At 37.0% G+C, this 26,170-nt stretch overlaps 1 protein-coding gene across 17 annotated transcripts in view; it reads right to left on the bottom strand.

Annotated features, from left to right (window-relative positions):
* The window catches only part of TENM3 (teneurin transmembrane protein 3), a 1,446,905-nt gene that overhangs the window by 819,874 nt on the left and 600,861 nt on the right, over positions 1-26,170 (bottom strand). The window lies entirely within an intron of this gene.

The raw sequence follows: 26,170 nt of genomic DNA, 5'->3' as shown, positions 1-26,170 counted from the left end.
AGTCTGCAGCATGTTACCAGTGGAGCCAGGGAGTGCCGCAGCCATACACACAGGTATGTTGTTTCAGCTGATACATTGGCACTTACGAGTCCGTACACGGAAAGGGCGTTTGTTTTGCCATTCAGTTGTACGACAGAAGGAATTCAGAACATTATGTAAACTATTTTCTATTCCTGTGAAAACAAGCATGTAAGGACTTGGTGCAAGCATTTGTCTTTTTCCTAAAAATTTATTTTTAAATGTTTACATCTTCATTTTAATTGGGAAACCATATTTGATGTGGACAATACTGCCAAACCCTTAAAGGGCACTTCGAGGAGACACTTTCTACTAAAAACCTTTTGGTGCTGTTTAACACATATTTATTTTTAGAGACAGTTCAGAAAAAGAATATTCTCATAGATTGTTTCAGCTCAGGGCTCTATATTTTGTTGGAAAATAAATTTCTGAAGCTACAAGCAGCAACAGAAGAATGTACAATTTTGTGTCAGTAGTCATGTAGTACAAGCTTACGCTTTTTAGTGTTGCATTTATGAACGAGTGTCATAGAAGTACAGTATCATTTTTTCAAATACATAAAAGTATAGCAAATTTAAAATACGTATACAGACATATTTTAAAACACAAGTCTGTTTGGACAGCTTTTGTATTATCCTTCAGGTGAAAGTAACTTTGGAATTAGACTAATACTATTTTAATTATCTAGGGGAAAATGGGCTTTTCTTAAGACATGAGTAATTCCTGAAGAGTAACTATTTTGCTGTTAGAACTTTTCTAGGCTTGCCAGTGTAGGCATCTGTCATATGAGTTTCCCCTTGCTACCCAAGAAATGGCCTGAACTTCATTCAGGAGGGAACATCCAAGCTGTCAAGTCATACAGAAGCTATTCATGATCACCAAGAAAACAAACAGATATATGCAGAAGCCTTTACATATTACCCAGTGAAAGCACAGCAATGTCGAAAGTTTAAATATTCAAGGAATTTTTGCTCTTTGCAAGTAAACCATGAGAAAGATTGTTTCACTGTCTTTGAATGAAAACAGTAAAATGGTGAGGAAAAAAGTTTTTGGCACTTCCTCATATTTGTGATAATCTATTTCTGAGATTTGCAGAGGTTTTATTCTTCACAAGATTTGAGTCAGAAGCAAATAAGAATTTGTAGGGCTATTTAGCAACGAACATATTAAAGCAAGGTCATCACTCCTGGCAATTCAGAGGGAAGTTTGTAATGCAGTTTTGTATGTGTCAGAAGGATGGTATAATAAAAAAGAACATAACACAATCTTCCAGATTTATCACATAGCTTCTAACAAACATATTGTAGAAGAATTAAGGAATTACAGAAAAAAATGCATGCCCTTAGGCAAAAAAAAAAAAAAGGAGAAAAGAGACAGTCACTACAATTAAATATGAGCTTCAAGATTTCCATTTAGCAAGCGGGAATCCAAATCTGCGAAGCCTAGAGACTTATTTAAAGCTGTAACTTACAAAATAAAATTTTACTCCATACTAGTGAGCACCTCTAAAACCAAACTGTTCTCTGTGTGTAATAAGTAAACATGGGTTATTTCAGCTTTGGAAGACATCTGTGAAAAATATTTTTAAGTAATGATTTAAATACCCTTATAATTCTTGAAATCATGGATAATAATTTCTGTTACTAACATTTGCTCCTCCAGTTTCAGTGAGTTCACCATTTGACTCCCTTTGATGAACAATGAAGTAGAAACCAATGACTTAAATGCAGTTTTCTAGATTTCAATGTCCTATGTATATCTACTCTGTGTAATAAAACATAGCACCAATTAATGCTATGGGCTTTACTAAGCATTCATGAGAGACACAATTCAATTGAAATCTAATTAATTTGTATTTTAACGTATAACATTTTGGGAACTGAAAAGAACTATTTTTCTAAGACTTAAAAATATTAATCAGCCATATGGCAGCCAAACACTAAACACACCACCCAGGGTTAAGGGCATCCTGTTGAATGTGGCACAAATCATGACTCCAGAGATGGAATTAAATTAAGCACGGCAAGAAGCCATCTTTGTCAAGGAGAATGGACAAACAATAATTGTACATTGGCATTTACAACTAGAAGCGTAACACTGGTTAAGACAGACTAATGCTTTGAAGTAGTATGGTAAATCTGCTTTCTTATGATGTGTTTCATGTTCTTCAGATTGTCATACTTAGGGATGAGAAGAAATTTTCCTATGCTGAATACAGAACGATACAACTGCTAGAATCACCCGGGCACAATTTGCTGATGCGAAAAAGCATTACGCACTGTTTTGTCTTTCAGTATAGGGAAATCTGGTTGAAATACATGCTTTGAGATCTGTGAGATACGGTCTTCAAGTCCTAGGAATGTATGTTGGCCAGTTGCGAGATGTTTTAGATTTTTATACAACTGCTTACTTTGCAGAGAGAGAAAATAGTAAGGGATTTCAAAATTCTGTAATAAATCTATGCAAATAAAAAAAAATTATGGCAAACGAAATTCAGTTTTGAAACCATATCCCAACCCCCCACTTCCAGTTTAATATAAGTGGAACAGAAAACAGGAATTAATCACTCACTGCTCAATCTAAAACCAACTGTAACTTCTCAGAAAAAAATCTTCCAAAAAAATGTCTTAAATCAACCAGTGACTGTCAAACCAACACACAAAACAAATACAACGAAACATTTAAAAATAATTGTGCATTCCCATTTGTAATTGTGATCTATAATGAACATCTGAGCATAGAAAAATAAATATTTTAGACAGGTGACAAACCTGGAGAGACCAAAAACATTGAAACAAAAGCAGTGCTAACTTTAGTGTTGAGAGAAATGACAGAATGTTATCAAAGAATACAAAATTTAGAATGAAAATCAAGTAAACTATATTTATTTAGAATGAAAATCAAGTAAACTATATTTATTCCTTCAGTCCAAGAACACAGAGACACTTTGATTACACATGTAGTACCAACAGTGTTTAACTGTAATGCTTATAACCGTCAACCTTTCTCACATGTGTTGTTATTATTAATCTATGATACTCATAGCCATGGAGCATTTTAGAAGAGCTACAAAAGAAGACAAGAACTAAGAATAACTTCTACGGTATATTACATTCTCGGATTATACCTTTCTGTTCATCCTGTCCTACTCAGGCAACAGAAAATAGAGGGGTCCTGGACAGAAATAAAGAATTTAATTCCTCTAGTGAAATTCTCACTGGCTTGATATTAAGGGAGGAATTAGACCTGACTTCACTGCTGCGAGGGGACCTAATAAATGCTTATAAATATCTGAAGGGTGGGTGTCAGGAGGATGGGGCCAAGTTCTTTTCAGTGGTGCCCAGTGACAGGACAAGGGGCAATGGGCACAAACTGAGGCACAGGAAGTTCCGTCTGAACATGAGGAAGAACTTCTTCCCTCTGAGGGTGACGGAGCACTGGAACAGGCTGCCCAGGGAGGTTGTGGAGTCTCCTTCTCTGGAGATATTCAAGACCCGCCTGGACAAGGTCCTCTACAACCTACTGTAGGTGACTCTGCTTCAGCAGGAGGGTTGGACTAGATGACCCACAGAGGTCCCTTCCAGCCCCTACTATTCTGTGATTCTGTGATTCTGTGATTCACTACACCACTAATCAACTAACCACTTACTTCTACTATACTAATCAATGAAGTGCAGTGGGGTCTGAAGTGGATCAGGCAGGGATAATACTCTCCTACTGGGACTGTTCCCTCTCTTCACTGACTATAAATTCAAGTATCTGTTTCATTAAAAATGCAAAACATCCCTTCCCTGCCTTCCAAAGAAAACATCAAAAAAAAAACCCAAAGCAAATACCTTCCTTAAGTGTTTCAACACATATCAACTACTATGAATTAGAAATTGACAGAAATTTGAATGTAATGTTAACTGATTCCTGGCAAATTTGGCAGCCTTACACATTACTGTGATTGTGTATTACACAATACTTTGAAGTATCTGATGCTGCAAATATATGTCAGAAGCAGATTCTTGGATTATGAACCATGGAGCTAATTCAATATTTCACTTGATGTTTAAATCTGATCTACTGATTAAAATACTGTAAGTAGAATATATTTACCTGCTTTGAGGACTTCTGATGGGGAAAGAACTTTGGTCTGGGCTCTAAATACTCTCATTGAAAATGACAGGCCACCTTTAACATCTACCTAATGGGAGAAGACACCAGACTTTTTAAAAAGATTTTTTTTAATACTTTGGGAACTGTAAACTGACCTATGCCGTGGAAGGACAGAGGGCTAAGAAAATTCTGCTAATGTAAAAGAAGTACCTACACCTGCTCTGTCTACAAAGAGGTAATATGACTTTCTCAATACTTTTATTAGAAGTGGATTGAGAGTACATTATCCTCTTTTGTTAAAGAAGACAGATAATCTTATTAACAACTCCATAGCACTGGCACAAAGGAATAATCAATAGGATATGAAGATAGATCATGTTGCAGCCTTTTCTGAAGAAGTACTATCTATACATCAGTTTACACTGAGGTTATCAATACACTAGCATTGGTAGCCCAACAGTTTTTACCTTAGCAATTTCCATTAAGACACCTTCCATGCCCTGTTCTGTGTACTATCCGCAAAGTAATAAAAGAGACAAACCATATTCCTAATCCTCAGTTTTCCTAAGATGATGTAGCCAAGAAGTTATACAAGATTTTGAGATGGACAGTCACGTGAGAGAACTGAATATACATACAAACACCTTGAAGAGTAACTGTTTCAGGTGAGTAATTCTTTTTTTCCTGTGGTGTGACTGACTCTTTGTAAACTTACATGGTAATGATTCCACCCAGTATCCCTTGCAATGAACCAGAGGAGTTCTTCACACTCTAGTTAAGTAAAGAGCCAGAGCTGGACTTCTCAAAGACCGTGATTTTTCTAGACACTTCAGGAAGTACATAACGTTAGCGAAAGTGTGAAAGAAGCTCCAGGTGGCTGTATGGCAAGTGTCAAATACGAGAAAATTCATGGGAAAGCCACTGCTTCTGCTTGAATTGCAGCCAAGAGGACCTTTCATAAGAAAAAGAGAGTTAGTGATTTTGATGGTGTTCTTTTACACACCAGACGTCTTTGAGAGGGGACTGGAAGTTCCTTGGGTCTTTTAGCTTCTGATGAAAAAAGACTGTTCTTGTAAGGTCATGTCCTCATTATAACATCTAATTTTTTAGAGATTTGTTTCCAGAGAAGAAGTGTGAAGTTTAAGAAAGAATACAGGCAAGTTAACTTCCTTCAGTACATGAAAGTCAGAATTTTCTTTTGGTAAAAGCCTCAGACAGAACCTACCACTTGTCCTTATGGAAAACAGTGCAAAGGAATTAACTGTAAGAGCTTGAATCTCAGCTGTCCTTGTTGCAGAGGAGAGATCATAAAGACTGTTTTCACAGATAAACGCAGAAGACAGCATTCAAAAGATTCAAAAGGCTGTCACATAAGAAGATAAAGGACAGGAATTGTTCGTTTCTGACAATAGGCCAACTATTAGTGGCCTAGCATGATTTGCAGGGATTTCTGATGTGAAAACTGAGGGATGGAAGACCCTGCAGAGTGAGAGCTGCAAAGCAACCTCCCTTGTGGAAGCAAGGGGGTTACTGAACATCAGTTTAAGCATATAAATTCTTATATTTTAAATAAGTGTTCAGTATGAATTGCTTTTTGTAAACATGCATAGGGCTGTTTTCATAAAACTCCTCCTATCTCTTAAGGGACTTGGTTCTACAGTCTCTAAATACAGTTAAGATTGTAGTTGTACTGAAGTGTGTGTTGTGAGAAGAGTCTCTGAGAGAGGGACCTAGAAGATGATATGTCCAGAAATTGGACTGTATAGCTGTAGGGTATAGTACACAAAGCCTCTTTGTCAGCTGTATTAGGCTTCCACAGGCAGTGCAATTTTGACTGTCAGACTGAAAACCTGAAGAGCACTTGAAAAAGAGAACATAATGGTGGTTGCTGTAAGAGGGAAGAAGCTAGAGTTCTCCAGCGTACTTTTATACATTTCTTTAATTGAAGCCAGCGTTTTCAGCGCTAATAGTGTAGGTGTCAGGGGACACTTGCCGCTAACCCTTAGTTACCAAACATAGGGATTCTGATTACTTTGTCTGGGCAGAACTTATATCAGAAGAGTTGTAGCCCATATAGATATAATCAGAGGGGAAACGATCCTTCTTGGTGGGAACATGACAGAAGATCTTCAGGTAGAGACTGTTGCTGAACACAGATCTGTTGCGTGTTAAAGGGGTGCTTAACATGAAAGCATGTTCTGAGGAGGTGTCCGCTCAGGGCAACTGCTGCGACTATTGACCACACTGCGGTGTCAAAGACACCAACAGTACCCTGAAGGCGAGTCCTAGACACAGGTTTACTTTAAAGTAGAACAAAATACAGGTGTCTCCTAAAAACTGGTAGGATGAGATCTGAAAAAGACTTCTTTGGAATAGTGACTTTTATTTCTGTAATTAGTAAATTAATTTCTAATGTGAAATGAATGAAATTGAATTGAATTGAAATGAAATGAAAAAATACATTAGAAAAACAACAATTTGTTTATATCCCTTGAAAGAAATAAGTCAACTTACTTCTTCCTGTAGCAGTAGCTTACTCTAGGCAATGAACAAAAATGCATGTATTTTCTCTTGGCTTAGTTTATCTATTCTTTTAGATATAGCTCCACAAGAAGCTGAGCTTTACAAAATGACCCATGCAGGATCCAAGGGAGCACTGATATTTCTGCCTTCAGAGTAACAGATTTATCTACAAAGGAAAAAAAAGTGGTAGATTATATCCATCAACAAGTGAGATGATTCCAAGCAAAGCTTAAGGAAGAATCAACTCGTGTTTTATGTTCCTGTAAAGGCTTATAGTTTTCCTGTATTTGAGACTTCAGTTCCACAGGGTTCTCAGCACTGACAGTCTGCTCTTCTCCAAGACATACAATTAGAGAAGGGGAAAACATACAATTAGAGAAGGGGAAAAGCACAGGGATCAAGTCCCTCAAACTCCATTTCTACATCAGACATGGTCAAATGATTTATCTGCTCATGAACAAGCAGCATCCTCATGAGCAACTAAGAAGTCTGAAAGAGTATGCCAGGGTACTCAGTGAATCAGCACTGCTGAATTTTTAGACCATGCACACCGACATAAAAATGAAAAATAAGTGTGCATACATACAGGGGGAATATAACTTGTATCCATTGGGGTGGGTTTCCTTATGAAATTTCCTTCATAGGAATTTTGTGGTGTCCGAAGAACTACAAGGGTGTGCTGCGACTAAAGGAAGCTGAGTTTAATACCTGATGCTGTGTTTGTTCTTTCGATGTGCCAGTAACTTAACTGAGGAGTTTTTTCTGGCTTTTGAAGTGACTCCGATGCCAACATCTCTTCATGTCCTATTCTAAATATGGCATGACAGAGTTAAGAGAATGGGTCAAGAGACACCATTAGTTTCCCTGATTCCTTCAAAGAAGCTGGAGCAGGTTTGGAGGGGGGGAGGGCTTCAAAGAGTCAAACAGCATCAAAGATGTGTATGGAGCTAGGAATTCAGTTCAGTTTAAAAGCAAAGATAGGAAAAGAAATGTGCAAGACTCAGAAGGAAAAACAGGTAGCTCATGTAGAATCATGAACGTGCTACAAAGAAACAGTGGACTACAGCAGACTTCAAGAATATCAAGAGCAAAAGCTCTGATCTGGCCAAGCAATGAGAGGAATTAAGACAAAACTGGAGTTCTGTTCACTATGTGGACAGTGTACAAAGGGAGATGGGTTCGAAGTGTTCACTCATGGATACAGCTTACATAAAAACTCCATTACATGACAAGGTCACCGCTATCCAAAGTCCAGTATAAGCAAACAAAAGGACTGTAAAATTATAAGTAATTTGTCATGACTGTTATTTCCTTGAAGAGAGCTATTCCCAGGTTTTGTCTTAAATAATCACATTTTTTAAAAAATCCTTCCAAATGTCTGATTTTCTTCAAGATTTCCTTTCATACTCATACCACATCAACAGTTTGTCATAATAACACTTAGTAAATCATAATTGTAAGTTAAATTGTAAAGACGGAACAGATTTTCTTCACAACATTACGCATATCTGTGTGTTACCGGAAGTAACAATTTTTTAAGACCACATTCCAAAACAAATAAACACTGCTGAGAAATTAGCTAACCTTTTCAAAACGACCTAAAACAATGCTCCCATTGAGTAGCCTGTAAAAAAACACAGGAAAACAAAGACTATATACAGCATTTAAACTACAGATATCAAAATGCCATAACTGCTTTATGGTGTGTATACAAACTGATTGTAGGAAGGCAAGTGTTTGTAATGCCTAATATGTTCTTATTTACACTTTTGAAAAGCTATATAAAAGCAATGTCTATACTGCATTCAGAAGTATTAATACAGCTCATTCAGAGAAATCAAAGCTCATTTTAAATGGAAGGCACACAGAGGACTAGGCTGAACCAGATCTGTGTTGCAATGTGCATCTGGCATTTCAGAGCACAAGTTGATGAGTGGAGTTGTGAAAAGCGTGATGAAGTTGACACAACCCAAGACCGATGACAATGGTGTGACAAGGAATTCATTACATTGTTTCTTTTGCCTCAGGTTGAGTTCTGAAAGCACTGATTGCAACATGGAATATCAACCAATGCATATGTTAGTAGGAAAAGGGAATACACATTATTTGACTTACATTTTTTTATTAATGTCGGTTATTTTCATAAAAATTATCCTTGTTAATACATAGTGAAAGCACAGTGAAACTAAGTAACTTCCTCAAGGTCACAAGCAACTTCTTTGCAGAAAAAAAGCAACTAAGACATAATTACTTCTAAAGCAAGTGGTAAACCACATCATACAGAGCACTGCAGAGCCTGTTTCTAGTGTCATGGAATTCTAATTTATTACCACCAAATTATGAATTCATATAAAGAGGGATTAAAAGAGGTACCTTTTATTTGAAATTGTATCAAAGTCACATGTTTAAAGACATTTAAGTAATTTAAAAGGTGTAAATTCAGAGCCATTCTTTGATTAGAGAAGAGTTATATAGAAGGTATTAGAGAAAATCAGAAAAAGGAAAGCAGAAACATTACAACTGGTACTACAAGATACAGAGTGTCTGAAAAATCGTGTGTGATATAAAAATTGTGCCTACAGCTGCCTGAAAAACAAATATTTTTGGTCTGGTGAATGCTAATATCTGCTGAAGGTAATTTTCCTGTTATATTTGGGTTTAATACCTGTTCATACATTCTCATTAAGAGATGCAAGTTTTTAGCAGGAGCATTCCATTTTCTTCACTGTTAAACATTTTAGGTTCTATTTTGTATTGACTATCTGAATTGCAGTTGTGGGAAAATCACTCAATTTCTGATGCTCTTGTTAGTTAAAAAACCTTTTGTACTGCAGGGTAGAACTACAGCAATGAAGTACGTATACTTACCTACCTTCATTTAACAGAGTTCAGTCTGATGCATATATATTCATATAGCACTTCAATCTCCCAAAGCAAAACTTGTCTTTTTGTTTCTTCAAACAATGTTCTAATTCTGTAGCAGCTCCATTAAAAGTGTAGTTGCAAGCTTCTACTATGTCAATCAGTGTACGATCTTACAAATGTTAAATCTAAAATCCTAACAGGAGTAACTGTAGAAATGCTCCTTCTCATTGACATCATAGACTCTCTCTCCTTAACGGTCTTATCTGAAAGAAACCGACTGCCCTGAAGTCAGGTGACAGAGCAACCGCTAGCGTTCAGCCCACTTCTATCTCATGGAATTAACCACAGGCTTTTGGGCACACAGCATTTTTCAGTAGGTATGGACCTAAATGGCTGAGATAAATGTCATTAAAAAAAGATTTCAGAGAAGTTCGTATGGGTACTACAGAGAGAAACACTGACAAGGGATGGATGTTGTTCCTCTAGGACAGCAACAGACTGGCAGCTTTGGTAACCAAACATCCATATCTCCGAATTTTAGTGTATGGTAAAGAATTACAGTTCCCATTGTTGTGATATGAAAATTCTGTGGGCGTTCATCAAGTCAATCAGACTGAAAAATCAGAGAAATCCTTGTTTTGCGAAAGAATGTTTTTTCCTTTTATAATGGCTAAGTAAATTGCATGTCTCTATGTAAGTTTAACACGGTTAATATTGTTTGTTGTTTTCACTCATACAGTTTCCAAGGAAAGCCAGACTGAACTGTGACTTACAGTCCATTGGTAAAAGACAATGTATAAACTCCAGAAACAGTTTTAGATGAAACTCTCAATCTTTTTTTTTTTTTTTTTTGTTTCTCGCAACAAAGACTCATATCAGTAGGATTATTTCCTCTCTATAACATTACAGAAACATTTAGGTGAAAAATTAGTTTCTTTTCCACTTTCTTCAGTCACTGAAATTACATGAAGCTTAGTCTTTCTACACAGAGATCAGAAAAAAAGAAATTTCCCTTTTCTGTTCACTTTTGCAGGTGGGTTGGGTAAACGAAAGAAATGAAATAATTCAAAAACACGCAATGGTGGACACTAATTGAAATAGCCAATTTCTCCTCTGGTAGATATTTAGTTTATTTCCTATTTCCTTTAAAACTCAAATATTCTTCAAGATGGCATTAGTAAAACATCAAACCTTTTATTTCTGTTTAGGTGGTTGTGTTTTCTCTGCTGTCTTTTGCACAAGGTACAATGGGTGAAGTTCTTTTTCACTGAAAATAAGAGTCGCATAAATAACTGGTCTTGTAAGGGCTAAAAGAACTCCTGCCTGTAACGTGTGTATGATTAGCACTTCTGTTGGTATTCAAAGGTGTTACATGCCCATGATAAAAACATTCTGGCCAAAAGGCTCATAAATTAGAGACACAATAGTGATATGTGAGAACAGCCTCATCTGAGAGAGTTTCTCTTTGATCCCTGTGGTAAATCAAGCAGGGTCCACTGGTACCTCAAGAAAATGAGAGTACCTTCTTCATATAATATTCCAGGGACTGCTTTTGGGGAAGCTATGAATCTGAAGAGTGAACAATATATGTGTCCATAGAGAAACTGGACAAAAGCGTTATCTTCATTTCACTAGATGAAGAAACTGTATTTTTCCATGGACATTCTGATGCCCAGACATTGGAGAGACCTCTCAGAGCCATCCTCTTCACATTTCTGCTGGCCAGACAACAAGAACAATAAAAACTGGTATAAAATGAAATTGTATTCTCATGAAAACTGGAAGATTTAGGCACTTATATTTATGTAGTACAGCTTATAGCACACTATTCCTAAATGCACTCAAGGAACATAACTCACATATAGCATAAAGGAAACCGAGGCTTGCAAAGATTATTTAATTTGAAAAGGAAATCACCAATAGAGAAAGCCTGAACCACTTATCTTCATTCGTTAGGGCAGAGGCCAACCTATTCTTTCTTTTCTGAACTGAAGGTCAATTGAAATTGTGATCAGTTTGAAATCATACTTAAAAATATCTATTAGACGCAGATTCTTTAGATTTCATACTCTAGAACCTTCAGTATCACTCAGTATGATTTAGATGTTTTTTAAGATTTTTTTTTTTGCCCTTAATAATACACAAAAGCTGTGATTGTATCCACATGATTACGGACAAACTGTAAACGCGACAACAATACAGTTACTGCGTTCCTCTCCTCTCCCTCCCTGCTCTTTATCCAGTAATACAGTACAAAATCAAAGAGGATCATTCTGTATCTGAAAGCAGCAGCAATACCCAGCTGAGTCAAAAGAAAGCTCCATTGGGCTGGTTGGCAGGTGGAGAAAGGCTGCGTGTAGGTTGTCTCCACATTGAGTCAAATTTTATTCTGACAGAAAAGAGTTGAAAAATCCAAAGACATTTTATCTTTCTTTTGTTCACCCTGAGAGCCTACAGTTCTCTGCTAAATACATTACAGTCTGTTCCTTGCTATAAATAATATAAATGCTTTAAAAAAAATTAAATTAGGCTAGAAGACCACAAGAGGTTAGAAGAAAAAGAATAAATTATAGTATTTGGAAAAGTTTTAAAATAACATACAAAGTTAAATGTATCTGTGCTTACACCCCTATTGCCAAATAAATCATTTATAGATGCAAATATGGAAAGATGTATCATTTAGTTTTCAGTCATGAAATAATATTGTTTTAATGGCAAGTAGAGGACACTACCTGGTAACTAGACAAAAGCAGGACAAATGACAAAACATGTATAGAAAAATATCTTTATAAAGCTGCCCTGATACAGATCTCAAATTACTTCTACGGAAAGTAAATTAATGCACCTTGTCACATGAAATGCACTGATTACTGTATTGTTACTTTGAAAGTGCATATGTCTTCTGACAAGTAATTTCCTAAATCTGTATTGTACACTGGGATAGATCACTGCTTCAGAAAATCTGGTCCATCAGAAGCACAGAATTGCCTTCTTCCTATTTCTGTAGGGGCCAGAAACTGTCAGTGCTTTTAAAACAAAGTAATTAAAGCCGAAAGAAAAACAGAAGTGAAGAAAGAAGAATAAGAAGCAGGGAAGGTAGAGAAAAGAAGAAATATTTTTCTAAACAGCATGGCAAGGTACCTTCTGAGTTATAACATGCAATACATGAAAATTGTGCAATGGAAACCTCTATGCACTTAGACACTCTGAATTTTGATCTTTTTTCTCTCCTCTCTAAGCTGTACAAGTATCAGACCTCAGTTCTGTAGCAAAACTGCCGCAGTTTGATTCATTTGCTGAATACAGTCACACCTGCAGATCTAAATGTCAGAGATAAACATTAGTTTTCAGTGTCTGGCCTAATTTTAACCTGCTTTGAACTCAGAGACTGTAACATCTGCAGTGATTTCTGAAAATTTTTAAAAGGTCTTTATTTTACGAAACAGAGAAATCACATTTTCAAATTACAGTACTATACAAATAACATTTGAGATTTTTCCAGCTATGCTTTAGATAATAGTATCTGCCTGTTCACAGTATTGTTAAGAATACTGAGGAACTGTAATACTGTCATCAAGGAAAGTTAACACATTCTAAAAGGTGATTATTCTATAAATTATGCGTCACAAGCATCAGTAAGTGACTGCTATGAATTTTAGTAGTAATTGAACATGGCTGTGCTGTCCCAAAGGGGAGAGATCTAATGTATAAGTCCTCACACACAGTGAATACCATTAGCACATGAGGTCTGTTTGCCAGGTGTAAGTGATGTGCCAGAGTGTTCTGAGATCAGAGGAAATTAGAGTATCTGTAACCCCAGCTAACAGCAACTGAAGCTTCCTTCTGGCCTACGACCACTCAGGATATATTAAGCCCCACTGTTCTTGACTGACATTTCCTAAGGGGCTGCAGCAGCATGGGACACAGCTCGGGAAGCCTGAAGGAACACTCTAGCCTATGTCAGATAAACAGCAGAGGTTTGCAGCAGATGTTGAAGAAGGATGTACCCAGTCTGTACCCCACTGCCTTGAAAATTACTCCTGTGAGAGAAAGTCACGGCTTACTAACCACTCTGTAAGACTGTGAACTACATTTTAACTAGAATTGGTTGAAAGTATGATCTCTAACATTTAACAAACATTTCAAAACCTGATTTCTCTGGGTAATTCAGAAATGTCACTTCCCTTCCCTAAGAAATGGCAACTGAACAGACAAAAGCCTGCTGGAACACAGAGAAAAAAATTGTCAGGAAACAATAAATTACTTTCAAAAATATGATAGTGCTATTATTATTATGGTCCATAATGCTTATTTAATATAATAGAAGTTAGGATTAATAAACTTGTCAAAATTTAAGATCAACTAAGAAAAAACATTCCTGACCTTGCTTGTAAATTGAAATTGCTGTATAAGGGTAAGTATGAAGCAATGGAGTTCCACTGGAGATCTAAGCTCATTACGTCCTGCACTGCTTGCAAAGCATTCGGTGTGCTCCCTTCCAGGGAAAAAAATGGCTTAATTTCTGAGGTATTTTGACCAGTTTTATCATTCCCTAAATATTATGAAATATTTATAGATAGCTATCAAGGGAATCCAACCTAAGGGGTTTCATGAGGTCAAAGCAGCAAAAGTACCATAGATGAAAACATCCTTTCATAGCTTCTGGAAACCTATGTTCTATGAAGTTTCTGAAGGAATATCTTGCTTTAAGATTTGATAGTAGAAGAGAAGAGCATGATAGGAATGTGATTGGGTAATCAATGTTCCAGCATGAGGAGTTTTAATCTTCTGCTTCATTCTGTTTAAAACAGTATGTTCACAATTATAAAATGGTCCTCTCCAGATTAGATAACTGAAAATCTACATTAAGCAGATAACGCATATTTCATCAGAATCATATGAAGCAGATTTTATGTAATTTCATTAAACAAAATGGTTGTTTTTTTTAAAAAACTAATTATATCAGTTATCTAAACAGCTCAAAATGCTCTTAATCTATTTCTCCAATATATTTGTTAATGCATATGCATACTTATTCTTTGAGCTGAGATTAATTTACATTAATAGTGTTTCATCCATAATGGTATGTAAGTATCCATAGTGATACATTGCCTGGCTATAGACATTCCCAAAGATGCCATTAAAATTATGAGGAAGCGCTGTAAAATATTGAAGCAGTCATCACAACAGCTATCAGAATAGCCTGACATAGCTAAAATGCAAAAACATTTAGTCAGGTTAGCACAAAGTTAAAAGAAAAATCCTTGAAGTCCAACCAACCAGAAGAGAAGGCACATTTAACAGCAAACACATGCAAGAAGGCACTTTTAACACAGGGCTTGGACTATCCCACCTTGCTGTCAAAACTACACTGCACAGAACTGTGCTTTTAATGGTTGCCTTTTCCTTGTTCCATTTTTGCAGCCACAAATTAATAAGCAGAAGCAAATGACAGACCAAATGTGATTTGAAAATAAGCGATCAATTTGCACCAAAATAAAATGCAATAGATAAGCAAGCAAAGAGTGGTTGCCTTGCAGCAGTACGGTATGCCAATGAGAGACAGCAGCAGCTCGAGTTGCGGTTCAGAGAGACTTTCCACAAATGACACTGGCCCACCTGCTGTATGTCATTTTACAGCAATTCCAAAAGCATTTGAATACAATGGAATGCTCATCATCTTCATGTAAAATGCATGACAAAAGTCCCTTTACTTAGATTGCCTATTACCATGAGTAGGAATAAGGTAGATGTCTTTTTTCCACAGATTGTATAAAAATAAAACAGCTAGAAATCCTACACTTAAGTTACTTAACTCTGTTTATTTTGTAGGATTTCTGAATATTGCAGCATAAAATGGAAATATGGGAAACTGGTACTCCTAAAGTCTGTGCGTAGCCTTTTCCAGCTTGTGAAAACTTATTCAGGTTTGAGATTGTCAGGTTATTGGATTCAATATAATGACAATAAAACTGGACAAAGAAGGTCCTAAGGAACACCTTTTAAATGCATAATAAAAAATAAACTTTGTTTTACCCTGTGCATATCAAGGGCACATCCTATCAGGGGACTGGGAGCCTGTAGAACCAAAACATACTGAGGTTGGAAATGGAACATTTCTAGAAGATGAAGCCAAAGATGAGTGACTGTATTCCTCCATTACAGTCCAGTTTTACAGTCTGTAATCTATTGATAAATCTTAAACTTTCTCATATTAGATGAATGAAAAGTGGGAACTATGATGCTAGGTAAGAGCTTTGGACATCACCAGAGACTGAATCTTAAGTCTGTGTGGCAAATGGTAGAAGGTACAGTAAAGAAATTCCTTCTACTCCCCTAAATATAGACAAGGTGAATACAGAAGGTCACGATTCAAGAAAGAGGTGTCAAAGATGACACCCTCCCACTATGGGGCCATGAAGGGAGCGTAAACCAACTTTCACTAAACAAACATCACCACCTTATGAAAACAACTTGAGAGAAAAGCTTCCAGTTTTTGAGGAAGGAGTATGTATCCTAGATGAAGAATATAAAAAGGTCTCAATGTTGTTTCTCTCTGTCTCTCTCAAAGCCAAGCTCAGGGCCTTTTGTCATTTCTGATCACAAAGCAGAAGCAGAGTAACAGAGAAGGGTGTACAACCCTGTGCCATTTCTGCTGCAAACTGTCTGAAATAGAGTGGCTGCTCTATTAATAACTAGCTTCAGAAAATTAAAATTGATAGTCCTCCCTTACTATATTCCTACTGTACTATACGTGTATATAACACAATGATTGCCCTATGGGTAGAAATATTTTCATACGATTCCAGACAGAGGAGGGAAACTCCTCTTATTTATGAAGTATAGAGGTATCCATGCTGAATTAGGTGTCTGGGAAGTAGCAGGGATCCCATACAGTTCCTTCCAGATTGCACCTCACTACTATATGCAAAAGCATCCTACTAGGAAAACGTTACCATTGACAATTACTGTTACTCTCTATATTCTATTTTTTTGCTATATTTTTAAGTAATAGTAATGCAAAAATCCACTTCTCGGCTTTCTAGGAAAAACAGATATCAATCTTGCTTTCAGACAGTTTTAGACTCATTCGTTCAATTCTGTGGAAAAAAATTTTTGCTTTTCTCATACAAGATTTTAACTTGCTTTAAAGACTTAACCATTTTTGTATTTAAAACGAACAGAACATAATCGGATTCCTGAGAGTTTGGAAGTACTTTCACATCCCATACTTTACATGTATTTTTAATAACCATTTGTTATTACTGTTCTGTAATATGGAAATCCATATTATTGTTAATATTGTACAAATTCACAGCTAATCACATTATAGTACCAAAGGAACAATTATAGTATGTGAATGTGTATAAAGATTAATATACATATCCTAATAAATCTCAGCTGACCTATTAATGTATAATGGGCCCAAAGGAGGCCTCATATCCTTACTATATAAATGGCGCATTTCTTTCCCCCTCCACTCCTTTCCTCATTTTCTTTTATATGTACAAACTGCCATAAAAAGGAAAATTAAACCATACAAAAACACTCTCAAACATCAAGAGGCTAATCAAAAGCACAAACCACTTTCTTTTCTTATTATACTGCAAGAATCACGCTAATATTTGACATCCATGTACAATGAGGATTTTTTTACTCTCTCTTTTGAGAATAAGGCTTCTGAAGTGGTGGACAGACAGCCATACCATATGTGCTCTGCAACAAATAGCTATTACCGGTGGTTTAAGGGAGGAACTTTCAGTTTTAATTGTAAGTTATAACGTTTTTTTCTTGGTTTAAGGCACACCTTCAGCTGTTTCAATTAAATCTCTTGTAGTTTAAAATGAAAGAAAAAAAGAGACAAATGATCCTTTTTGTTATGTAAGATATGCTTTACAATATCACTACATAGTGACAACTCCTTGTCCTCCTGTCACATCCTGTCCCTTAGACCATGCTGCAGAAAAGCAATTTTCTGCCTCAGAAGCACTCTATTTTTTAAAAGTTTGTCTCTGGGCAATTTTCAGGTCTACTAGAGCTGCACAACTGTATACAGATGAGAAAGACCCAAAATAGGGCAATTTATTTGATTCCTCCTCTTCAAAACATTTAGCTGAGATTGCATATCCAACAGAGAAACCCCAACAAGAATATTCAGAGATGACCTGCAGTGACACACATCTTTTTTGCAGAAAAATTTGCATTACACATCTTCTCCAGACTCCTAGATACTCTAGATTTGACTTCTGTTTAATATGACCTTTAACACAAATATTTCCCAGGATATTAACAGCTAATTTCCTTTTTTAAAGGAGATCGTAAGAACCAGTCAGTTAAATAAAACACTTATGGAGTTTTTCAGAGGAAAAGTAGTTTTTAGGGGTTTGATTTTTAATTTTTTTTAAAGACGTGCATTCATTTGAATCCAGTTTCTTTCTTGTTAGACAGTAAAGAACCACTTGGATGGGAAAATACATCCTCCCAGTGTTCAGCTCCTGGTAACTTAGCATTTATCAATGCCTGAAGCTAGTTTGACCTCAGTATTCTCCTGGTACAGTTCTGCCCTAACACAGTAAGGGCATTTCACAATAGAGCAAAGGCCTCATCTCTAAAACCTTCCACATCTTGAAAATTACTTTACCTGCATGAAAGTCTTTAAGGAATTAGGATAGCTTCAGGATTTGGACCTGTTTGCTATGAATGTAACAGTCGCTAATGTATCGTATGAATTAAAAAAAACAACACCTTGATAACATTTTTGTAACTTTTCAAGAGCTAGGTGAATTTTCAAATGTGAAAACAAATAAACCAGAGGCTCCCCAGTGTCTAAAATCATGTTCAAATAGGGTATATAGAATTTTGAAAATTTTACATCAAAGATAGCTCATTTACCCCTAAAGACCTAAATTTCCCCATTTTATTTTTCTGTTATTGTCTTTTTCAATTGAAGGCTAAGTACATTTAGTTTCAGAATTTCATGCTGGCATAGAAATTGATCATCTGCTAAAAATCACTATTAATATTGGCACCTGAAAATAATAAGGCATAAAGAATATCTATAACTACACATGGTTCTGATTAGCAGATCAGACCTGGCCAGCTGAAGCATGAATTTTCTTTGCTAATACAATAAATACCTTTTAGTATGAACGCATTTTGCATTTTTCTGTGCTTGGCATGTGAGCATATTTAAAAATGAACTGCAAGGGAAATGTCCATTTTCTATCTTTTTTTTAAGGTGTGGAATTCTGTTATCCTCCAGTACAGAAGTATATTCACTTAATTAGCATAATCAACTCAATTAACCTTTGTGCCAGTGCTACAGCTGCCAGGGCAGCACCTGTAAGATCACGCACTTGGCCCTGAATACAGAGATTGGCTCCTGTTGTGCCTGTCTGAATTTGCTTTTTATACTGGCCCGCAAAGTCTGCACACCTACATACAAACTGGATTATAATGGAGATAAGAGAAATCTAGCACCGGTAGAATGAAGAATCTGACTTGAAGGCAAATCAGATTTTCAGGTATGCTTAGATTCATGCTTTAAATTGGTGGAAAATTAATTAATTGGAGTATATTGCTGTGGACTCACAAGGGGAGAAGTCCTTTGTGATTTAGCCCATTATGTCTGCAAGTGCTAATGTCACCTCAGCACATTCCACAGTCACTTCCTGAGCTGGGAATGGAAAATGGGGTAAGGAATAGCGTAAAAACACAGAGATGAATAAAACTGTAAACCATGAAAACTTTGAAAGTGGCTGAAGTGGGACACTAAAAGAAGATAATTCTTCTAAACGATCTTCATCTCTGATGCCTGCTTCATACTTCTTGAATACTTAGCTGTGGACGAAACTAATTAATGTACATCTTGCTGGCTGGCAAACCTTCAGTTTGGTTGCTGGTTGCTGTCAGCTGGTCACAGCTCACTGACGATTCAAAAGGGTAAGTGCAGACTGATGCTCTATTCATTTTGGTTTCTTTAATAGTAACACAATGGCTATGCCAATCAGAAGTTACCAAGAATAAGTAAACTGGTAATGGAAAAAAAAAAATCTCCTTGGCCTAAAATTCCTCATGATTAATTGTTTTCTGTTTGTCTGCATATTTTTGCTGGTTTGGTATGACTTACTAGAATGCATCTGAAATCAGGATAAGACAATCATTTAAGCCAAGGAGCCACAGGAGCTCCTTCATAGCAAATCTGACTATTGCCAGTGCACTTTGATAAAATGCCTGTTAAATTTCTTTAACTAAGTCTTACATAGTCAAGGTTCCAGAATGCCTTTTAATCAGACTTTTGCAAAGCAATCAGAAGAGCATACACAGAAAAGCAGTATACCTGACAGAAAGAGACAGAGTACTGAAGCAGAAATGCTGTCCCTGAAATCCCACTGGATTCATGTGAAGCAGAGTATAATGTAGGATATATAAGACATCTTTTTTCCCCTACCAGTTGAAATTAAAAAAAAAAAAAAAATTGAAAAAGTGTATTTGCTTCCGAAGGCTTGTATCTGTAACATACAAAACCAAATAAAATATGAGTTCTCTTTTATGTGAATTTTCAGTAGCTTTTGTTAAGTCAACATCTTTGTCACAAGAAATGAAGCTCTCAAGTTGAAAGGTGTCTTTCCAATGCCTATTCAGTAAAAAATGCAGGAGCATTCCTTAAACTGAGATTAGGGCCAGTCCTTTCTTCTCTGTGGAGACTATACTAACCATGAGGCTACAATTGTTCTTCTTCTGATCCCTCTGATTTCCTAAAGTTTCTCAAGATTAGTGATGAATACGGGAGACTTTTGTAAGAAAGATGTCTAGACTGTATGTTTAGATGGAGCTCATTCAGACGCTTGCTTCCCTCACGATCCCTGTAATGGGAAGGCCTCTGCCTGCAGCCAGAGACACGCAGGCTGACACAGCAAGGGCCAGAAAGCTAAGATTGTGAACGGTCAGTGAGCTGCAGTTTAAATTTAGCTATGAATACGGGCACCCATAACCTCGTGAACCTCCTCACAGTTACTCCACTACTAGTTTGCTGCAACTCCTGCTCTGACAAAGATGCCTCTTTGTAGGCCAAGAACATGAGATTTGTGGCATATCGCTAATCCCCACACTTTCTACTGACCGGTAGACCTGACACCTTTCGGCATCTTATGCTGAAACACTTAGTTCACAGCACATAATACAGAGTTGGATTCCAGTCCAAGTACCAGATGCTTGAAAGCTAAGTGATATCGTTCTCTGTGTTGCTCATACAGAAGTTCCTTTTTACAGTCACCATAAAATCGTAAAATTCACAGATTGCTAATTCCAAACTTTTAGTTAAAAATGCACCTACCCTGAAGTAACATAAAATAAAAAAAATATTTATTACACACATAAAAGCAAAAATAGAAAGCAAAGAAAAACAAAAAAATAGAAATAAAAATAAATTTCTGAATTTTCTTTTCCTCCTTCTTCTTGCAAGAAGATATCTGATGAATAATAATAATAAACTTTATTTAAACTCTGCTGCATAACTGTAACCAAATGACAAGAACATATGCATAATAACTTTGACCCAGATGTTTGAACAGCAGATGGACAGCTACTTGGCTACCTGAAAGTACTGCCACATGAATGGTTAGTGTTTCCTAAATTCTGCCACTCAAAAGGCTTTTGGCACCTCTTCAGTGCCCTCTCATTTACTCCTTACACAGCAGCTTTCCACACTTAAGCTTAGTTTAGGATCACCAGTGTAACACCCATCTACAAGTAGGGCCAGAAGGAGGATCCTGGGAACCACAGGCCTGTCAGCCTGACCTCGGTGCTGGGGAAGATTATAGAGTGGTTCATCTTGAGTGCGCTCAATGGGCATGTGAAGGACAACCAGGGGATCAAGCCCAGCCAGCATGGGTTCTTGAAAGGCAGGTCCTGCATGACCAACGTGATCTCCTTCTATGACCAGGTGACCCACCTAGTGGACAAAGGAAAGGCTGTGGATGTTGTCTACCTGGACTTTTGTAAGGCCTTTAACACTGTTCCCCCACAGCATCCTCCCGGAGAAACTAGATGCCCATCGTTTGGATGGGTGTACTCTTCACTGGATAAAGAACTGGCTGAATAGCCAAGCACAGAGAGTGGTGGTGAATGGAATTAAATTCAGCTGGTGGCCAGTCACGAGTGGTGTTCCCCAGGGATCAGTTTTGGGTCTGGTCTTGTTGAACATCTTTATCGATGATCTGGATGAGGTAAGTTTGCAGATGACACCAAGTCGGGCAGAAGTGTCGATCTGCTTGAGGGTAGGAATGCTCTGCAGAGGGATTTGGACAGGCTGGATCAATGGGCTGAGGCCAGCTGTATGAGGTTCAACAAGGCCAAGTGCTGGGTCCTGCACTTTAGTCACAAGAACCTCATGCAATGCTGCAGGCTTGGGGAGGAGTGGCCGGAAAGCTGCCCGGCAGAGAAGAACCTTGGGGTGCTGGTTGACAGCCAGCTGAACATGAGCCAGCAGTGTGCCCAGGTGGCCAAGAAGGCCAATGGCATCCTGGCTTGGATCAGTAATAGTGTGGCCAGCAGGAGTAGGGAGGGGATCGTGCCCCTGTACTCGGCTCTGGTGAGACCTCACCTCGAGTACTGTGTTCAGCTTTGGGCCCCTCATTACAAGAAGTACACTGAGGGGCTGGAGCATGTTAAGAAGCAGGGCATCCAGGCTGGTGAAGGGTCTAGAGAACAAGTCTTATGAGGAGCAACTGAGGGAGCTGGGGCTGATTGCTCTCTACAACTACCTGAAAGGAGGTTGTAGTGAGGCGGGTGTTGGTCTCTTCTCCCAAGTAACTAGTGATAGAATGAGATGCAATGGCATCAAGTTGTGCCAGGGGAGGTTTAGATGGGATATTAGCAAAAATATCTTTACTGAAAGACTTGTGAAGCATTAGAACAGGCTGCCCAGGGAAGTGGTTGAGTCACTATCCCTGGAGGTGTTTAAAAAACATATATATGTGGCGCTTCATGACACGGTTTATCAGGCATGGTGTTGTTGGGTTGACGGTTGGACTTGATGATCTTAAAGGTCTTATCCAACCTATGATTCCATGATACTTTGCCCCATAGTTTAATAGAGGAAGTAGTACCACCATTCATATTTTAAAGTTTTTCTTGTACACAAACAAATCATATTATCAAAATGATAAAATTTCCTTTTAAAAAGCAATAAGTTACCTTCACGATTTCCATGTGAGTACATTTTAGATTTATATTTTAGGTTTATTTTCATTTTTGTTCCCAGTGCTCTAAAACTACTTTTAATGACATATTTATCTGATGAATTGCAGATATGTGTTATTCAAATATTTACCAGAAATTTTATGATTTTTATATGAATATTTGGATTACTTATAATTCTCTATGGATTTTTTTTGAGCTCTGGACATTTTATGTAAGCAACCACTGACTGGTATTCTCAGTTCTTATTGGTTAATTAGATTTACGTGTGAGCAGTTGGGATGATTTAGCTAAATAATCACCTTAAAATCTCAAGCTAACATCAATAATTCACTTTTATATATTTTCTAAATTTAAAACCTTGGGTGAGAGAGATTTGTTTTGTTTTATCTGCTATTTGAACAAAAAAAAGTACAGATAAGGAATTAAGAGTCATAAGTACGGTTCATGAAATTATTCATTTTTTTCTTTTTAATGAAGAAAAACATTTGCAGAATTGTTTTATTGAGTTGTCTCTTACTCCCAATGGCAGTATGTGGATCCCTTTTACTTCTTGGACCTTGTTTAATGCCTGCACATTTTAGCCTCACCTAAAGCTAAAATCCCAGTCTGTATGTGTGTCCTCTCTCTCTCTGCTTAGTAATTTTTCAGCTGGGTGACTGTCAAGTGTTAACCAAATCAGAAAACAAGCAAGTCTTCAAGATAATTAAGACACTACAAGTTTCAGGGATGAGATCCAAATTAATATCCCTAGGGACAGGAATGTGGGTAGAATTCAGACATTCTGAAGGAGCTGGGTGGGCTACTCAGCATCCATGGAGCTGCAGACTAAGCACAGCTCTTTTGTCTCTCAGCCAAAGAGGGTAATAGGACACAAGAGGAATAGGGAAATTGGGGTTGCAGTTGAAATTGGTGATCTTACAGTACAAAGAAAACAAGATTTCCAAAGGAAATATGACTTTATTAGTTTTAGCTCCTGAAGCATCTTGTTTCTGCTAGTTGGCAGTTTCTGTGACTTTTGTTATTTAAAAACCAAGGGTGTTACGACTCCAGTTTCATTAGACTCCTAAGAGTTTAGGCACAAGAAAATTAAAAAAAAATGTAGAAAAAACTTACAAAGAAAAATTTATACTCTTTTATAGCAAAGTCCTTTACTTCAGGGTGAGCAACACTATTTAAGACTAATGATAGTTTATACTTCTGGAAGTTAATGCAGTGTGCACAGTCAATCGATATTTGAACCAAGCTGTAAGGAAGTGTCCTCATTAAACCTTCGTATGTAGTTCAGAGCTACAGGCTTCAAAGGGGTAAACTTGCCTTTAAAGCTTTCTGTGTTAGAGCTTACACTGGATTTTTTACCAAACTCCTGAAAAATAGTTGCTTTAAAAAACCAAAAAATAATCAGAGGTGGATTAAGCCCCCTCTGACAGAATAGGTTAAAAACAAGAATATGTTTAACCGCATCTTCTTCACATAGAGGGAAGAATGATAAGTATATATATGCAATATTATTTATATTTATTGATCAATTTACTCCACTCATTTTTTTTGAATTAAGACCCCTTAGCCTTTGTAAAATGTCAAATACGTGCAAAATGCAATGGAAGCAGCGTATTACTGAATCTAGAACCATTTCGCAGACCATGCTGAAGTACACGGTTGTATCAAAGAGACATTAAACCAGGAAAACATAATATCACAAGTTATTGGCATGCTTTGTTACTTCTTTCTAATGCTGGATGTAGCCAAAAGTAAAAAGCCACCATTTTTTGAGCTACCAGAAATGCACTGAGAAATGGTAACAACTATATTTGATCCTCTTTGGTCACATCCTAACTTCTACAAAGCTGCTGCTCTCTCTTAGTGAGGGCAGAGCAGTTGCTGTGGTGCCAACTGTGCTTATGATCATCTGTTTACCTATTAGTAGTATACCAGATGCTCTTGCAAGAGTTCAAAAAAAAGTAATTATAACACAAAATAATGAATTGTGGTCTAGACTTGAAATCTTGCATGGAAAACAAGAAGTTCTGAGTCTTTAACTGTTGGACTGTCTATAGTTCTGTCCTATCCATTTTAAAGAAAAGCAGCTACACATGCAAAATATCATAATATGATCAAACAGCAAGTTATTCCATACAGCTACTGTAAAGCTATGCAACACCCTCTAAAGATATAAAAATGAGTTGACAGATGACTTTAGAAAGGAAACACAGTTAAAGAAGGTTTTTGTCAAAAGATGAACGCTTTGAAACTCTACCCTCCCCTCACATTTTCAATAGTGTGCAACTTAACCATTATAGGTCACTGAACCAAATGTTGTAATATGTGGTTATGACTAGCACGAAGTTACTAGATGAAAAAGCTGTAGGAAATGTATTCATCCAGTACATTTATTTATTCCTTCACTTTCTGAAATTGTTATTACAATGATCCCAGACCAGGATGAAGACTTAACTCAGTTCTAAGAGATTCACGGAAATGCTCAAAACCAAGCCTGATACTGATTTAACTGTATACCCAAATCTAACCCCCAAATCAGTAAGACTCCATCACATGGTTGATACAGAAAGAAAGAACATTGACAGAGCTTAGCCATTTATGTAATTCTTCTATATTTTTGCCCTATTCCTTCTCTTCACACTGTCCCCTGACAACTAGTAGCCCAGGAAATCAGTGACAATCCTAACACATAGCTGAGGAAATTCTTAAAGCAAGAGATACACATAGCAGCCTTTCTATCGCTGGAAGTGTTCCTTTGATGAAAAGGCATTATTTTACTAAGTTAGTGCCATGATAACACTCCTCCTTAATATTTCTTTTGAAGATTCTCTGATCCTTTAAACTGACATACTTCAAGTGCACATATGGTTAAGAAAAATTAAAAAAAATATCAAATATTACTAATCTTATAGTCATAAATGATACATCACAGTTGTCTGACTGTAGTCTGAATAGGAGATAATTGCAATAATGTAGTTAATACTGAATGGCAGCCAGCTAAGTGACTCTTTATGGCAAGGTCTTTAGATTAAATAAGTGCAATCCTTAAATAATTTCCAGCCTTAGATCCTGCACATATTTACAGATTCCAAACTGTTTCAGGCCAGGTTAAATATTTTTTGTATTTGAGTATGTACTTTGTCATGTTCTTTATTATGGTACCGTAAATATGCCTGAGCCATGGGTGGCTATTTCACTATCCACACATCTGTTTTTAACACTGAAAATCTCTGGGCATACTGAATGTCTCAAGCAGGATAAATCAGCTGAGATAGCCTCAAATGACCCAAAAACTTTTTCAGTACTGAACTGTGTAATTTAGACAGCCTTATGGTACTACTACAGTTACTACATCATTCCTGGACTGCCCTGTGGTTACTAGACTTTCTGCAGTGCTGTGATTTCACCCTAGGCATGCTTCCCGAACCAGAAGAGTCCCAGAATGCAGCCTCTAGCTATCTTC

Source organism: Opisthocomus hoazin, chromosome 5, assembly GCF_030867145.1.
Source record: "Opisthocomus hoazin isolate bOpiHoa1 chromosome 5, bOpiHoa1.hap1, whole genome shotgun sequence".
NCBI classification, from domain to species: domain Eukaryota; kingdom Metazoa; phylum Chordata; class Aves; order Opisthocomiformes; family Opisthocomidae; genus Opisthocomus; species Opisthocomus hoazin.
The sequence above is the reverse complement of the archived record's forward strand: the minus strand, read 5'-3'. Positions and strand labels throughout refer to the sequence as shown.